Below are 18,833 nucleotides of genomic sequence, written 5' to 3' on the forward strand. Positions count from 1 at the left end.
CACAAGACAGACATTTTCTGGGGCAGGGGAAGACAATAAGACTGGAGTTATCCCCCAGCATAGAAGTCTAAAGACTAACCATACTAACAACGGACAGTGCAGGGGAGATAACAAAAATGGTGATTTAAAAGACTCTCTCTTTGCGAAGTGAGTGTGTATGTGTGCGTGTGTTTGTGTGTGTGCGTGTGTGTGTGAGTGTGCGTGTGTGTGTGAGTGTGCGTGTGTGTGTGAGTGTGCGTGTGTGTGTGAGTGTGTGGTGTTACAGGTCGCCAAATCCACAAGATATATACGGCACAATAGCGAAATACATAAACACACACACACACACGCACACACGACTAAATAAACACGGCACAATAAGAGAGAGAGAGAGAGAGAGAGAGAGAGAGAGAGAGAGAGAGAGAGAGAGTGAGTGACTGAGTGAATGAGAGAGAGACTGAGTGAATGAGAGAGAGACTGAGAGAGAGTGAGTGAGAGTGAGTGAGAGAGTGACCATACAACGGGAAGTAATCTACAACCGTATATTTCCTGCGATATATTGTATGTTATGATATTTTGCAATGATGTTTAGCCATAGTTCTTTATACGCGTAGGTGTGCGAGAATATGTAAGCGCAGTGCTTTAAAGATGTTCATGTTATATAGTGCTATATGTTTTATGTAAAATCAATGTCTTGTTTGTATTACTGTTATGTACCACCCCTGAATTTCTCTATGAGATAATAAAGTATTCTTCTTCTTATTCTTCTTATTCTTAAACAGAGCAAGATTTTCCGACAACGGTTGTAGAACTTGGCATCTTTCTCACAGAGACAACACAGAATCACGATGAGGTTAAAAAAAAAAAAAATCATTCAACAATTCATAAAAAATTATATTTTTTTTATTTCATATCAAAACCACATGGACGATAACAGGCACCACCCATTTGTTACATACATGTGTTTTTTACTCAGATGGTCTGGAGTTTTCTACTTGGACTACAACATATATATATATATATATATATATATATATATTCTTGTGTACGTATAGTTTACCCAGATTTCTTGCCCTAACATGAAACTAATTAGGTGCGAACTTATTAAAAGAGACTGAGTGTTATTCAAAAGCACCAGACTTGTCTCCTTGTTTGATTTTTCGGGGAGATGTCACATCATCACCACCGTAACCATTTTTTTAAACCACCCCAACCACATGCTACTGGCTTATTTGCATGTCACAGAGATCATGAAATCTACTCGATCGCAATAGGACAGTCAAAGCTTGTGTACTAACACTGCACTGACATGAAACACTTTCGATCGAAAATTAGGTAGCCATTTAGTGAATTGCCGAAATAACAGGGAACAGACCTTTCGTAAGCAATAGATGATTAGTTCCCGAGGTACAGTAGGATTACTGCGAACACAGAAACAGACAAAAACACGAAAGAGCAACCTTCGCATCGACATAAAAGTCGTTCGAGACTCGAATGTAAACAATGCGAGAGTAAGGTCCCTTTACGTTTGTGAAAATAAGCCGAGGTATTCGTGTGAATAAGCATCGATCGTGAAAATAACACACGTAAAAATACAGTCACAGAAAATAAGAGACAAATGCCAGGACACATACATCGAGTGTTATGAATAAAACAAAATATATTTATCATACTCACCAAAGTTAGCATTGCTTGTGCCATCGCAAAATCCAGAAGAAAGCAGCGTAAACTATAGACGTGCAAACAGCACGTGGTCTCTTTACCCAAAACATCTCAAAAACACAAGAAATCGACTAAAACATCACTCGAATTGCAGATTGAGGATGTGACTTGCTCATAACATAAACAATGAGATATGTTTGTATTTGCTTTGCACATAGTTTATTTTTACCATAAGCTTAGATTTCATCAATTGTGGAAATAACACGATGGATGAAAAAAAGGTGTTGTTGGTTTTACTAGTTTTGTATTGAAAGTCACGTCGAGCAATTCGGCACATGGCGGGTCCGCATTGGTTGTTTTGATTTCATGAGAACCGTGTATATGCGCTCAAATATTGTGTTGCAGATGAAAGGACGAGTTTTTATGGCAAAAATGGATTTTTAATCGTGGCTGAGGGTTAGCTGTTGTCTTAGAAGGTAACGGAGTTACGAAATCCGGCTAAGCTGATGGATAATGTTTTGCACGTAAGTGTGTGTGTGTGTTTTCTCAGTCTCCCCCACTTCGCCTGCTTTGACTAATAGGAGATTGCTTCGCCGTGAGCGCTGCAGAGCCGACCGGAAGTTACCCTGGTTGAAGTCGAACGTTGAATGACACAGTGAGGTGCGCGCTGTACAGAATTTGGTACACAGTTCTGTGCAGCGTTGGCGGCCATTTTTTTTTTACATCCACCCTCCACCTTTTTATGAATAGACCACAGCTAATGCCTTGTCCTTTACACATTGCGCACACCTGCCACCAGAGCGAAGGAATACCCTGACACTAGAAATGTAATGTGTGCGTTCCTTTCTCTGCTTATAACTTGCATTAGCACAGTGTTATTATGCACTTCCTTTTCAACTTAGGAGTCGTCATGGCGCTCTTTGACACACCACAGAATACCAGCGTCAAAACAAACTTCAATTCAAAGAGGGGTGAGCGGGGAAAATGGCGGCCTTCGTGATACAGTCAGTCCTGTGTATGTTTAGCCTGTCATGTACCAACGCGGATCATAACCGTGAATTCGATCAACCTTTGCGTGCGTGCGTGCGTGTGTGTGTGTGGGGGGGTGTGGGTGTGTGGGAATGTGTGTGGGTGGGTGGGTGGGAGTGTGTGTGTGTGTGGGGGGGGTGTGGTGTGTGTGTGTTTGTGTGTGGGTGGGTGTGTGTCAGTGTTCGTGTGTGTGTGTGCCAGCGTGCGTGTGTGTGTGCACAGCCAAATGATTGTACTTGCTATAAGGATCAATGTCATTGCTGAGCGCCGGTAGACGTCGATATCACTGCACCGTCGCCAACTTATATGAATCGACAATGAAAAACCTCTAGCGATAACGCTGCGTCGCTCACAATAAATAACGGTTTTAGGTGTGACGAAAAAAAGAACAGGGCCTGAGTACGGTGATAAATACAAGACTTATTTTACAACCATTTGAAAAATACATACATCCCCCGTGGCTGCCCGCATAACAAAATCGTTTTTCTCGTGTTTTGAACTTGCCAGTGTTACAGCACAGAGCAGAGTCCGTCCCGTGTACATCACGTGGCCATCCGAACACCCGCACATCGCAACATTTTCACGAGAAAAACACGTTTATTTGTTTGCTTTGTCTGTATTACACATTTCTATTTACATTTACCAGACACACCAAATTGTATACTTTAGTTTGCAAGTGCATCGTTATCATACAAAATAACGTTATCACGAGACGAACAGAGATCTCAGAGATCGTCTGCTTCTCAACTGTTTCGCGCACATCGTGTAATATCTATTTTTGCGGAAACCTCCCGAAGAAATGCAATCTCAGCGGCTTCCACTTGCAACATAGTCGTGCTTATTTGTTCTTCGTCAGTCACACCTATCTCGAAAACTAAGCGTCGCACAGAACCAGCGCCCTTCCATTAGAGGGCTGTCACACATGCGACTGAGTCGCGCGATTTACCCTGTCACATAGCCGACTCAGTCGTAGAAAACAGCTACGACAAGTCTGCGACTCAGTCGCATGCGATTCCCTCGTAGCTTTGAGGTTTAGAACATGTTCTATTCCTGCGATCCAATCGTCGGTCAATCGCAGGGGCAGAGCCAACAGAGCCAATCAGAACGCGTTGCTGCGGCCTTGACGCCGTGACGTAAAATAATGGTGGACAGTGGCGTACAGCGTCTCTTCGTCGATTCAAAACTTTTTGGAAGAACAGTTTTTTACTCAGATATAAAGGAGACGTTTTAGGCGTGTACAGCGGTCGGAAAACATTAATTGCAGCTGTCTGGGAACTTTATTTCTTGCAAAGGCGTAATGCTGAAAGGAATTTTTCAGAAAGGTAGAGCGACGTTCGAACATCATAGCGTCTGCTCTCGCAAAGCGCATTTGCCGTGTTCACTATGACACGTCACTTCCGCCCCGCTCGCGTGGAGTTATCGTTCGCCAGTCGTTCGTCTATCGTTCATCGTGTGACGGGTCAATGGCCTACGATGTGATGTGCGATCGGCCAAAGACTGAATCGCAAGACTGAATCGCAACGACTGAGTCGCCTGTATGACCGAGGCTTGGCTGCTTCTTTGTCTCTGTAATCCCACTATGGGTATATATGTTGTATTTTTCGGCTTCAATAAATACATAATGGGCTCAAAAAATACATCATAGTACCGATTCCGGTTTGGCCGAGGAACTATAGTTCTGCTGACCCTTGACCCAGTCACATTATTCTGACACCGGACCAACCAGTCCTAGCACTAGGCCTAACCCCATAATGCCAGACGCCAGGCGGAGCAGCCACTAGATTGCCAATTTTAAAGTCTTAGGTATGACCCGGCCGGGGTACGAACCCACGACCTTCCGATCACGGGGCGGACGCCTTACCACTAGGCCAACCGTGCCACTCAGCAGTGGGTGACAGAAATAGATACGCAATGCAACACGCCGCCACAAAACGCAATACTCGGGTGTGAAGCTACCCTGAGACGAGTTGCCCAGAGCGGTTCGCCACGGGTCGATCGCAGTGCGAATGACAAAAAGCCGTTTCTTAGGGCAGTGCAGGAAAGAGCGGCTTTGGAATATGCTCGCCCACCGCCCGCTGCGTAATCCAAGATGGTGGCGGTGTTTACACTGCGATGCTGTGTAGCGTGTTGCGATCTTCTCGGCGTGGTTTTCGACGTAACCCGAGGGATCCACCGCTTTTCAAGGTTCAGGGACTACCCCAGCTAAATTTCCCATCATAACTACATTCTCTCTGACGTTTTCACTGACCGAATCGAGTACAACTTGTTTCATATCTCGCAGCAATCGTGCTTTCTTCGTCGCCTTCGTGAAGCGATTTGCCTCGTTGTGAGCCCGTTGCATAGACCAATCCAGAGCGACTTTTCTCTGAGCGGGCTATTGTGATTCTGAGCAACGCATGGCTGGTTTCGTAGACACAGCTACTGTCACGCTATGACATCTTTTCATACGTTTAATTCTACAATATTGTTGACGTGATTTTCATAGATCCGTCTTTACCCTCCCAGCAAACACACAACGTAAATACGACGTTGCGAAAATGTGAATTTGTCGTGTCATTAGCAACGTTGCGAACTTTACGTGAAATTTACGTTGAGCCAACCAAAAAACGCAACGTAAAACCAACGTTGTGTCATTGTGAGATGTTGGTGTTCTTTCGACGTTGTAATACAACGTAAATTTTACGTGAATTTCACGTTGCATTTTGGTGTCTTACAAATGTTGCGAATATTACGTGAAATTTACGTGGATCCAACCAAAAAACACAACGTGAAAGCAACGTTGCGTTACAGTTGTGTTTTTTTGTTTTTTACACGTTGGTACATAACGTAAATTTCACGTGGATTCCACCTTAAAAAGCAACGTAAAATCGACGTTGTATTATTGTGATTTTCTGGTGTTCGAACAACGTTGGTATACTCACGTGATTTTCACGTGAAATTCACGTGATTTAAAAACAAAAGTTAGTTTGATACAACAAACGTTCCTACAACGTAGTTTCAACGTAAACACACAACGTTGGGGTTTGATTGATCGCCAACGTGCCCTCAACGTGAAATCCACAACGTAAATCCTACGTCAGTCATTACCAATTTTTCACCTGCACGGTTTCGTATCGTTTATCAAAGAAATGTATGTATGTCAGCCCTAACTCAGTTCAAGGGATACACATTCTTTTAGACTCAACTTTTGAGTCAGTATAGCGAAACAATGGGTCACAAGCAGTGGAACACAAAGGAAAAACACGTTTCACATAGACGGACGCAACCTTTAGAAAGCTGTTTAATCAGACTAGCTCAGTGCATGAGACTGAAAGCGGGGGCGGCCACTGATATCTCAAGTACTTAATTGGGCATTTTACGATCTTGAGGGAGGACGATGTATCCAGACAAGCTGCTTCAAGTTGAAAATTACGTAAGGTGAACAGATTTTCAAATACAGGAGATATATATGTGCGAAACTATCACCGAATAACAAATGACTCAGTGAGACGTTATGAAATTAAGCGCCGATGTACCGCGCAATGTATTTGATTGCTTTGGCGTTCCAAACGCGTCCGGTTACATTTTCTGGCATCATTAATGCATCAACGAGAATTGAAAAGTAATGCTAAAAATATAATTGTGTACGTTTAAAGTTGACCTACTGTGTTCATCAAACCTCTTGTTGTATTTTGTAAATTGGCGAGAGGGGGGCAGAATACATGAACCTAATCTCTGTGATTGTCTATACGTGCGTGTGTGTGTGTGTGTGTGTGTGTGTGTGTGTGTGTGTGTGTGTGCGTGCGTGCGTGCGTGCGTGCGTGCGTGTGTGTGTGTGTTTGTGTCCCTCGGCGCGTGACAATATATCTGCCAATAAGTTGAACTAAAACAGGGTTCAAGTGGGAATTACACCTGAAAAAGCAGGAAGGGAGCAGAATACATGTTATGAACTCCGTTATTTATTGTTTGAAATGTTATAACCTGGGAGAAGTCACCCTCGCACCCCGTCCTTAGTTTCTCTTGACCTACCTTTGAAGTATTCTTGAGGACATGACTAGACTACCCGATTGCGCCCATTGCACGGCATAAGAGAGCGCCGTTCCACCCGGCCGATTCCGCTATAGACGTCACGCGTCCAATGGAGGTAATTTTCGAGCCAGCTGCATTGACTCGGCCAAGAACGCAAACTTTCTTCGATTAAAGGCATTGTAGCATGTCTAAAATCATGGGACTTGTGTTATCAAGCTTTTAAAATCAACAAGTAACTTTTAAGAATAGTTTCAGTTACATGCGAACTCATTCTGCTGAACGGATTTTGAGAGCCAGCTGTACCCAACAGCCTTTAAATGCACCTCTTTCCTTTTTTCGTGTTCTTTTATGGTTTGCCGATTTTGTTAACATTTTTGCATTTATGATGAAGATTTTATGGTGACCGTACAGAAATGTACGTCCTCTAGTTTCTAACCTTCCAAAAATTGGGGCTGGGGGTCGGGGGAGAGAGAGAGAGAGAGAAAGAGAGAGACAGAGACAGACAGAGACAGACAGAGAGACAGACAGACAGAGAGACAGACAGACAGAGACAGAGAGGGAGAGAGAGACAGAGAGGGAGACAGAGGGGAGAGAGAGAGTCAGAGAGAGACAGAGAGAGACAACGTCGAAACTTTAATTGTCAATCATTTCGGTTTTTTCACCTGCATTTTTAGTTTCGTAATATTCTATTCAATTAATGTTCGGTCAAACATAGAGGTTCACTAATTGTGTAAGACGAAAAGAGTATAACATAAATGCATATTGTTTCAAGGAATTTGCTGAGTTAAATGGATTTGCGAGTGCAAAACGTTCCCTTTGTGTATCCCAAATTTGGTGTTCAACTTTGATGAACACTTTCAGGACTAAAATATTCATCGTAATCAACTCGAAGGTAAGTTGTTTTCGGTTGTTCCACATGAGACGTTATCACTTATTGTACTCCATGTACACATGCACAGATTACTTGATTGTCGAGACTGACCATGATTGGAAACGGACCGGCCAAAGATGGCGGGTCTTTCCAATAGTCACAATGTCAGCCCTAACTCAGTTCAAGGGATACACATTCTTTTAGACTCAACTTTTGAGTCAGTATAGCGAAACAATGGGTCACAAGCAGTGGAACACAAAGGAAAAACACGTTTCACATAGACGGACGCAACCTTTAGAAAGCTGTTTAATCAGACTAGCTCAGTGCATGAGACTGAAAGCGGGGGCGGCCATTGATATCTCAAGTACTTAATTGGGCATTTTACGATCTTGAGGGAGGACGATGTATCCAGACAAGCTGCTTCAAGTTCAAGTGAATCTGCCCAGCGGACAGTGGTATGAGAAGAATTCAGAACTTGACACATTGGCTCATTACATACTTGACTGTCTTTTGTCGACCTGTTCTGTTACTCACTCAAGTTGGCAGCCGATATACCCTGCCGGTGTCACGATTTCATCTTTCACCTGTGTACATATTTCCCCCTCGACATATACTCAAGACTGAAATGTTGTTTCCTGGTAAAATTAAGAAGTGAAATTATTTAAGGACGAAAAGCATGTCAGTTTCTTGCATGTGAAGAAAATTGGTGGTAAAATTTTTCAACCCCAAAATCGAATTCTTCGAAAACGTGTATGTACTGGGTAAGTCCCTTGAGTAAGAAGGAAACATTTTAGGATGAATCAAATTTCTAAGTTAAATAAAACAAATTGGTTGGACAAATTTGGCCCCATGAATGTAAGGTACACTTCAGTACTATCGAAGGGTGTTTTTTTTATTCAGTGTAGAGTTTATATTAGATCAACGAGGCCGAGAAGCGAAATATCAACACGGCGAAAGATGAAAACGTCACACTGGGGGAGAGAGCGAGACAAAGAGGAGTTATCGGGTGGAGAATGGGGAGGTGATTCGGGGAGGGGGGTGGATTAAAGATGAACTTATCAAATTGTTATTTGTAAGGAGGAGAGAGTGAGACAAAGAGGAGCTATCGGGTGGAGAATGGGGGAGGGGATTCGGGAGGGGGGATTATAATGTGTGTGTGTGTGTGTGTGTGTCTGTGTCTGTGTGTGTGTGGTGTGTGTGTGTGGGCGACAGGTTGGGACGGCATTTTATCAACGAACGTACGAAATAACAAAACAAAATAAAGAAAGAACAAACAAACAAAAATTAAAACCTGACACATGCAGGTTTGTGTAGTCATTCGTTAGACTGATTTTAACCTGTCTTAGACGACTACTCATAGTCTTTTAACATTCACTGATTCAATCAATCAATATGAGGTTTATATCGCGCGTTATCCGTGGGTACAGTTCTAAGCGCAGGGATTTATTTATTTATTTTTGTATTTTTATTTTGTACAATTTATATCGCGCACATATTCAAGGCGCAGGGATTTTTATCTATGCCGTGTGAGATGGAATTTTTTTTACAAAATACATCATGCATTCACATCGGCCAGCAGATCGCAGCCATTTCGGCGCATATCCTACTTTTCACGGCCTATTATTCCAAGTCACACGGGTATTTTGGTGGACATTTTTATCTATGCCAATACAATTTTGCCAGGAAAGACCCTTTTGTCAATCGTGGGATCTTTAACGTGCATACCCCATTCAAGTAATGACACACTCGGACTGTGTGTGTGTGTGTGTGTGTGTGTGTGTGTGTGTGTGTGTGTGTGTGTGTGTGTGCTACCTGACGGATTTTGATGAACATTGGTTTACATATTCTTGAGAGCATTCGCTTGTGTGGCTGTTCTCCGATATTTGATAGCGTTATTTGATGTCATATTTTCCCGTTTGTAAAAGTTGAGCCCGCACTGTCAGAGAGAAGAACACAGGAATATAATATGTAGAAATCGCAAACCCGGCCAGAAGGCAGACACGGACAAAATGTAGGATGCTGATACATGTAAAATATGTGTCTGGTGCGAGTATAGGCTTACTATGTTTACAAAAATCGTGAATAATATCTAGCCGAGATGAATCGCAACCTTTGTACCTCTCCCTTTATTTAAGATTTTTCCCATTCTTCTTCGTGTTAGTTGGACGGTATTCTTTCTTTTTCTTTTTTCTTCCAGCCACAACACAGATAGCGTAATAGCGGCTGTTTTATTCATTCTTCTGTCTCGTTCCCTTATATTCGCATGTGATATTATGTCACTCCTTATGAGATTACACCCCCCAAACTTTGTTGCTAGACCTTTGTTGAGGATAGAAGAGGCGAGAAAAACTGGTATGAAGTACAAGTCAAAAATCGCACCTTGATCTTACCTGACTCATTTACGGCAATTGGCAGTCTTTTGTCGGGCTTTTGTCGATCGCTTGTCCACTTGGATAATAAAATTACGGACATGCTCCCCCATCCCTCCCCCCCCCTCCTCTAAACGTTGCCAAAATGGGTCCTCTTGAGACATCTCGCGTATGAGAACAAAAGAAAACCGAACGGGCAAATCATATGGACAACACATGTTTTCTTCTAAAGGTACCCTCACCAGTAAAAAAAAAATGCAGCCAATGTTTTCTCGAAAAGTTGTGTTTGTGTGTGTGTGCGCGTGCGCAGGTTTTTTAATGTACTGTTTCGTTGAGAGGATCGTGGGTAGTGTTTTTCCTCTTCATTTTAAAATGTTCATTACAGACATATAATTCAAAATAAAGAAAAAGAGAGAAAAATACAGCAAAAAACAAGTCGCGTAAGGCGAAAATACAACATTTAGTCAAGCTGTCGAACTCACAGAATGTCCATGGAGGGGGAATCGAGACGAGGGTCGTGGTGTATGTGTGTGTGTGTGTGTGCGTGTGTCTGTGTGTGTCTGTGTGTGTCTGTGTGTGTCTGTGTGTGTCTGTGCGTGTGTGTGTGTAGAGCGATTCAGACTAAACTACTGGACCGATCTTTATGAAATTTTACATGAGAGTTCCTGGGAATGATATCCCCGGATTTTTTTTCCTTTTTATATTTAGTCAAGTTTTGACTAAATATTTTAACATCGAGGGGGAATCGAAACGAGGGTCGTGGTGTATGTGCGTGTGTGCGTGTGTGTGTGCGTGTGTGTGTGTGTGTGTGTGTACCCATGTTTCCACAGGTTTGGTTGCCTAAATCACCATAAGGCAACCATCCACACGTGGATGGCAACCTAAACTCTGGATGGCAACCTAATTGTGTGGATGGTCGCTTCATTTAACACCGTTAAATTGACTTTTTTGACGGAAAGAATGTCATAACAATGTTCAAAATGACATTCTTTCCGTCCTCTATAGGCGACGAAATAGGTCAAATTTTGTGCATTTTTTAGTGCAAAATTCTTCGATGCCGGAGCGAGTACTGCACCCAGTGCTGTTGTAGTGCAAGTGCACTAGAAAGGCACTACACCCAGTGCCGCCTCTTAGGTAACCATCCACACTTTAGGTACGTGTGTGTCTGTGTGTGTGTGTAGAGCGATTCAGACTAAACTACTGGACCGATCTTTATGAAATTTGACATGAGAGTTCCTATGTATGAAATCCCCGAACGTTTTTTTCATTGTTTTGATAAATGTCTTTGATGACGTCATATCCGGCTTTTCGTGAAAGTTGAGGCGGCACTGTCACGCCCTCATTTTTCAACCAAATTGGTTGAAATTTTGGTCAAGTAATCTTCGACAAAGCCCGGACTTCGGTATGGCATTTCAGCTTGGTGGCTTAAAAATTAATTAATGACTTTGGTCATTAAAAATCTGAAAATTGTAAAAAAAAATAAAAATTTATAAAACGATCCAAATTTACGTTTATCTTATTCTCCATTATTTGCTGATTCCAAAAACATATAAATATGTTATATTTGGATTAAAAACAAGCTCTGAAAATTAAATATATAACAATTATTATCAAAATTAAATTGTCCAAATCAATTTAAAAACACTTTCATCTTATTCCTTGTCGGTTCCTGATTCCAAAAACATATAGATATGATATGTTTTGATTAAAAACACGCTCAGAAAGTTAAAACAAAGAGAGGTACAGAAAAGCGTGCTATCCTTCTTAGCGCAACTACTACCCCGCTCTTCTTGTCAATTTCACTGCCTTTGCCATGAGCGGTGGACTGACGATGCTACGAGTATACGGTCTTGCTGAAAAATGGCATTGCGTTCAGTTTCATTCTGTGAGTTCGACAGCTACTTGACTAAATATTGTATTTTCGCCTTACGCGACTTGTTTTCATTTTTTCGATAAATGTCTTTGATGACGTCATATCCGGCTTTTTGTAAAAGTTGAGGCGGCACTGTCACACCCTCATTTTTCAATCAAATTGATTGAAATTTTGGCCACGCAATCTTCGACAAAGGCCGGACTTCGGTATTGCATTTCAGCTTGGTGGCTTAAAAACTAATGAGTGAGTTTGGTCGTTAAAAATCGGAAACTTGTAATTAAAATTATTTTTTTTATCAAACGTTCCAAAAACAATTCCATCTTATTCTGCGTCATTATCTGATTCAAAAAACATATAAATATGTTATATTTGGATTAAAAACAAGCTCTGAAAATTAAAAATATAAAAATAATTATCAAAATCAAATTTCCGAAATCGATTTAAAAACAATTTCGTCTTATTCTTTGTCGGTTCCTGATTCAAAAAAACATATAGATATGATATGTTTGGATTAAAAACACGCTCACAAAGTTAAAACGAAAAATATAATATATGTATTCTTAAACGGATTTTTGTTTTGATGTACATTTTTCATTCAATTTTCTTTTCATGTTTGCTTGCTCTTCATTTAAACTGTACAATAGCCGCCATTTATATGTATTTTTCTAGAAAACTGTAAACACCACTATAAGCATTATGCTTGTGTTGTTTACTCTATATGCGTTTTTTTATTTGTAAATAATGCACAAACGTTGAATAAAACAGTTTAAACCAAACGAAGAGAGGTACAGAAAAGCGTGCTATGCAGCACAGCGAAACCACTATGTACAGCGCTGAACAGGCTCGTCAGTTTCACTCCGTTTTGCACAAGCGGCGGACTACGGTCATTGTGAAAAAAATGCAGTGCGTTCAGTTTCATTCTGTGAGTTCGACTGAGCTTGACTAAATGTTGTATTTTCGCCTTACGCGACTTGTTGTTGTCCTCAGTTGCATGCAGGCTGCTTCAACCCTGAGTTGTTTTGCCTTTTTACATTTAGTCAAGTTTTGATTAAATGTTTTAACATAGAGGGGGAATCGAGACGAGGGTCGTGGTGTGTGTGTGTGTGTGTGTGTGTGTGTGTGTGTGTGTGTGTGTGTGTGTTTGTGAGTGTGTGTGTGTGTGTGTGTCTGTGCGTGTGTGTGTGTGTAGAGCGATTCAGACTAAACTACTGGACCGATCTTTATGAAATTTTACATGAGAGTTCCTGGGAATGATATCCTCGGAAGTTATTTTCATTTTTTCAATAAGTACCTTTGATGACGTCATATCCGACTTTTTTGTAAAAGTTGAGGCGGCACTGTCACACCCTCATTTTTCAATCAACTTGATTGAAATTTTGGTAAAGCAATCTTCGACGAAGGCCGGACTTTGCTATTGCATTTCAGCTTGATGGCTTAAAAACTAAATAATGACTTTGGTCATTAAAAATCGAAAACTTATAATTAAATTTATTTTTTTATCAAACGATCCAAAAACATGTTCATCTTATTTTTCGTCATTTTCTGATTCCAAAAACGTATACATCTATATATATATACGACTTGTGTCTGTCTGTGTATCTGTGTGTGTGTCTGTGTGTCTGTGTGTGAGTTCGCGATGCACGGCCAAAGTTCTCGATGGATCTGCTTCAAATTTGGTGGGCACATTCAGGTAGACCCGGTACAGGACACAACCTGGTCGATATTTCAACACGTGCTCTCAGCGCGCAGCGCTGAACCGATTTTGGTTCCACCTCAGCTATTTTGGTTCCACCTCAGCTACCTGGGCCCCCATACCGACACACCAAAGCCAAAGTTCTCGGTGGATCTTTTTCAAATTTGGACACCGTATTCAGCTACACCCCGGACACAATATCATCGATGAGATATTTCAACACGTGCTCTCAGCGCGCAGCGCTGAACCGAATTTGGTTTTTGTGTTCATTTCACCATTATAAGTAACTCTTCCTTATCTTCTCATCTTCTCCATGTTTTCAGCGTTTACCTCCCTTCCTTCGTATGGTGCACTATTGTTTGAGGGGCATCTCCGGATATTCCCGGCGTTCTGTTACTATTTTTAGAAGGTCACCGCAGTGTCCAGAACGTAAATTGGACCCGTAAATTATCCTCACTGTAAAAGTGCAAAGGTCGAATCAATTTATAGCCACGCGAAAAATACACTGTCATCTATCTCTCTATAGATACGGCTTCTCTGTGTTTGTGTGTGTGTGTGTGTGTGTGTGTGTGTGTGTGTCTCTCTATGTGAGCAACACCTGTGCATTGTTCAGTTCTGTTTGTGATGTGGTCTGGCGGCTTTTGTGTAATTTTATGTACTGGCCTTTCTTTGAGAAGCCATAACAGTTCAAAAGGGCTTAGAGATAAGCTCTAACTTGCTCAGTCCTGTTTGAGTGGAGTTCGCCTCCAAAGGTGATTAACACGGTTACATTCGTCGACAAGGATGGGACTCGATATGGTCAGGAATGGCATTATGGCCACTGAATCATTTTCGTGCTGTTCCCATTCCACGAATCTGGGAGGGACCTAAGCTTGGCGGGTCCATTGTTCGGACCCGGCGAAGCCGGCGTACGGCTCTAAGTACTTCTTCCCGGCGAAGCCGGCTACCCGGCGAAGCGGGTATTCATTCTAGTATGTTATATTTGGATTACAAACAAGCTCTAAACATTAAAAATATAAAAATTATGATTAAAATTAATTTTCCGAAATCGATCTAAAAACAATTTCATCTTATTCTCTGTCGATTCCTGATTCCAAAAACATATACATGTAGATATGATATGTTTGGATTAAAAACACGCTCAGAAAGTTAAAACGAAGAGAGGTACAGAAAAGCGTGCTATGCAACAGAGCGCAACCACTTCCGCGCTAAACAGGGTCGTTAATTTCACCGCCCTTTGTACGAGCGGCGGACTACGGTCATTGGGAAAAAATGCAGTGCGTTCAGTTTCATTCTGTGAGTTCCACAGCTTGACTAAATGTAGTAATTTCGCCTTACGCGACTTGATCTTTTTCCCACACACTTTGGACACGTGCGAGTACCAGCAATAGAAAATTAACAAAACACCTTCCTCCCCCTCTTAGGTGAAATGAAAGCGGACGTTTTCAGCGTGCATTCCCTTGAATTGACTGAATGGTTAATCATGCTTCCGTGATCTTGGGAGTTGTGGGTTTTTTCTGTGACATTCACAAACATACAAATGACAGAGTCCGACTAAAGGCTTACTGGAATTTACTGTTGAGTAATAAGTGTGTCATCTTAGGACCATGCCAGTGCATGGGGATATTTTGGATACAGGGCGGACAGGCTTGCAAGCAATATATAACTCTGACTGTTGACCGTCGTTGTAATTTCCCACTTTGTAGTTGTCAAGGTATTTTAACATGTGGGCTTTATATTTTATAAGCTTGTACAAGAGCATTGTTAGTAATAACGCGCGCTATTTTTAGTTAAAAAAGGGATCAACTTGGAATGTGCACCCGACATTCCAATTTGTTTTCCCCTTTCTAATAATGGGTGAATTTGTTTTATTATAACTGAATTGCTTACAACCGAAACACCTACATGCCGAAATAACTGAAATAAAAAAAATAAACAAATAGACGAATAGGGAAATGATACATAAATAAGTTCATAAATGAATGAGTTAATAAATGCGTTATGGCGAAATTTAGATAACAAATTAGGAACTTTAACATTAATTTCAAATTAACTAACCAAATAACAAGATCAATAGGTAAAGTGTTGTATGGGGACATGTAACAAAATGAGGAACTTGAAAACCACCATGTAGGTGTCCGACATTTGCTGGTGTCTTGTTTGCAATGATTTCAATTTGGTTCCAACATTTTGTTGTCGTCGTCGTCGCTCTTGCTGTCTTTGTTGTAGTTGTTGTTATTTGGGGGTTAAACGGGAAAAGGGGCAGAAATATGTTGGACTATTGAACGATCGTTTTCACACTAGGTGTCGGACTTCAAGTACAACGCGGGGTAAAAGTACTTAATGGAAATCCATGAGCTATGAGTTTAATAGATAATCGTTATTTCGAGCAATTTCCATGTCTGAACATCCCACGGATATCCGCGTGCCACCCATCATTTCCTTTTACACGACAAAGTCGTGTCGTAACAATTCCCTTCCACCCTCCCCCTACCCCTCCCTATACACTTGATAGTCCTCAACTTCGACCTACGGCGATAGGGGGATAATTGAGACAGCACTCTAAGTAGCTTTCCAGGTTACTGAAAGACTTTGATTTTGATCACAAGTTTTGGAAACTGTGAGCCCTCCTCAGCGAGACAGACGGACACCAAGTCAGTCAAGTTTCAAGTCAAGTTTTATTGTTCATTACCCAGGGGCATTATAAACAATATTCGCAAATTCAAAAATGCACAAAGTACCAAGTGAACAAAAAGAAAAATAGAAGATAAGAAAAGAAAAAATAAAATAAATATTTGGAAAACAAAAATACACAGTGAACACAAAATATTATAGTACAGAAAATGCAAACACATACACACACATTGATTCCTGGCAATGGGGGACACAAAACGAAAATACGGTTAACAAATCCCAGCACTATGAAAAATTGCTACTAATTAATTTTATAAATTCCAAGAGTTTCGTCAACAATTTCTTATTTCTTGATACGAACAGTTTTTTGTATTTAAGTGAATTTGGTTTTTTCCAGTAGAATGGTGGAATAAGTTCTGCTCTTTTTTCATTGAAAAAGTCACAAACAAACAAATAATGATACTCATCTCCTATATCTTCTGATGTACATTTTCTGCAAATGCGATTCGCTCTAGGTATATTGAGGTATCTTTCTTTCTGTACTGGCAGGTTGTTATTTGTAGTTCTAAATTTCATGAGTGTAACGACTTTTTGGAACAAGGATTTAATGTAGTCTTCACACACAAAACTATCTTTAAACATTCTATAATTACAAAAAATGTCTTTTGTATCCATTTCTAAGAACCAATTGTGAATATACTGGTCATATAAACACCGCTTTACTTTTTCTTTAAACCAAGTAGATGTATATTGAGAAACAAATTCTTGTTGTATCCAAAACCCAGAAAGACCTATATCACTTAACGTTTTTTCTATGCATGACAGATAGTCAGAAGTAAACATCTTTTGCGAATATAGTCTATAGGTAAATCTGTAAGCAACACTTGAAAATTTATTTTTGTTAACTGGGTCAATTAGTTTATACCAATAACAGAGCATTCTACATTTCATATTGACATCTAAGGGATATTTTCCAAGTTCGCCAAAAACCATTGCATTAGGGGTGGATTTTCTTAGTTTGAAAACTATCTTATAAAAACGCAACTGAAGCTTCGTAGCTAAATCGCAAGAACCTGAACCCCAAATTTCACAGCCATATAGTAAAATCGGAACAATCATTTTGTCAAATAGATCAATCTGTATATCCACGGGCAATGAGAGTTGTCTACATGTGCGAAGAAGAGCAAACATAGCCCTTGACGCACGGTCATACAAATTTTTTTGTGCTACCGAAAATTTATTATTATAATTAATCTGTAACCCTAAGTACATCACATCAAGGACTACTTCAATTGGCTTATCATCATACGTAAATTTAGGTATAATTCTTATTTTACCCCTTGAAAAAACAATGACTTTCGTTTTTTTAACATTAATATTCAGTTTCCATTTCAAGCAGTATGCATGCATTTTATCTAAGCATTCTTGCAATTTCGTTTCAGACTCAGCACAAATCACAGTGTCATCAGCGTACAATAATACAAATAGTTGAAACATTACATTCACATCAGCATCATCCATACCAAGAGAAACAGCTTCTCTAGAGAGAGAAGTCAATCCATCACTAGTTTCCCCTAAATACGGCTTTAGGTCATTTAAAAACAAAGCAAAAAACAAGGGAGACAAATTTTCTCCTTGTCTGACCCCACAAATGCTAGGAAAATAACCAGAACATTCACCTTTAACTTTAATACATGATTTTGCTTTATCATACATATTTTTAACAGTTTTCAAAAAATTTCCATTAACATCAGAGCTCCTGTGTATACAACGTGGGATTTAGAGCGGGTCAAAGTTGAATCAAACTTGCCACATTCATTTCTTGCCTCATGATTAGCATATGCATCGTTCACTGCTTATTGTTGTTGTTGTTTAGAAATCAGTGCGCGCGCGCGCAAGTTTGCATTCGTGCGTGAGTGTGTGAGTGTGTGTGTGTGTGTCGGTGTGTGTGTGGTGACACTGGTGTCAGTGTGTGTGTGGTGTGCCAGTGTGTTTGTTTGAGTTCGTGCCTGTGTGTGTGTTTGTGTGTGTGTGTGTGTGTGTGTGTGTGTGTGTGTGTGTGTGTGTGTGTGTGTTATAGTGTCAGTTATTCTTTCTTTTGTCCCGAATCCTTGCTTTCCAGAAACCTGTGATGTCATTCTTCCTTGAAAATTTCTTCCAAAACTTGGTTGTCCAACTTTTGTCCGAGAGATGAGGTCGGAACGGTGGTATGAGAAGAATTCAGAACTTGACACCTTGATGTCATCTGACTGATTGGCTAATTACACACTTGACTGTCTTTTGTCGACCTGGATCATAAAATTGCCGACCATGTTGATTTACCCACCCCCTTATGAACGTGAGTCTACTTGAGACATCAGCGTAGCCAACACACACCAAACCCAAAGTCGGACCGTAACAAGTTTTCATTATTTTATGCCTGTCACCCCACCCTTTTACCCCCCCCCCCCCCTCCGCCCCCACCGCTTACCCCTTCTCAGTTCACAGTTAATTGTCTGCAGCCTCGTGGGTAATAAATCACTCGACTATCATCGCCTGCTTCTGATGACCGCTCTAAATAATTTGTCAGATACAAGCAGTGTGCAAAAGACACCGTTGAGTGTACATGTATTACCTTTCCTATATGCTTAGGACACGTGCCTTTTCAAGTCACTGTCAATTACAAAATGTAGGTCTTACAACACAGCCACTGATTTTCAGGTGACGGTATCAATG

The sequence above is a fragment of the Littorina saxatilis genome, linkage group LG16 (genome assembly GCF_037325665.1).
Source record: "Littorina saxatilis isolate snail1 linkage group LG16, US_GU_Lsax_2.0, whole genome shotgun sequence".
In the NCBI taxonomy this organism is placed as follows: Eukaryota; Metazoa; Mollusca; class Gastropoda; order Littorinimorpha; family Littorinidae; genus Littorina; species Littorina saxatilis.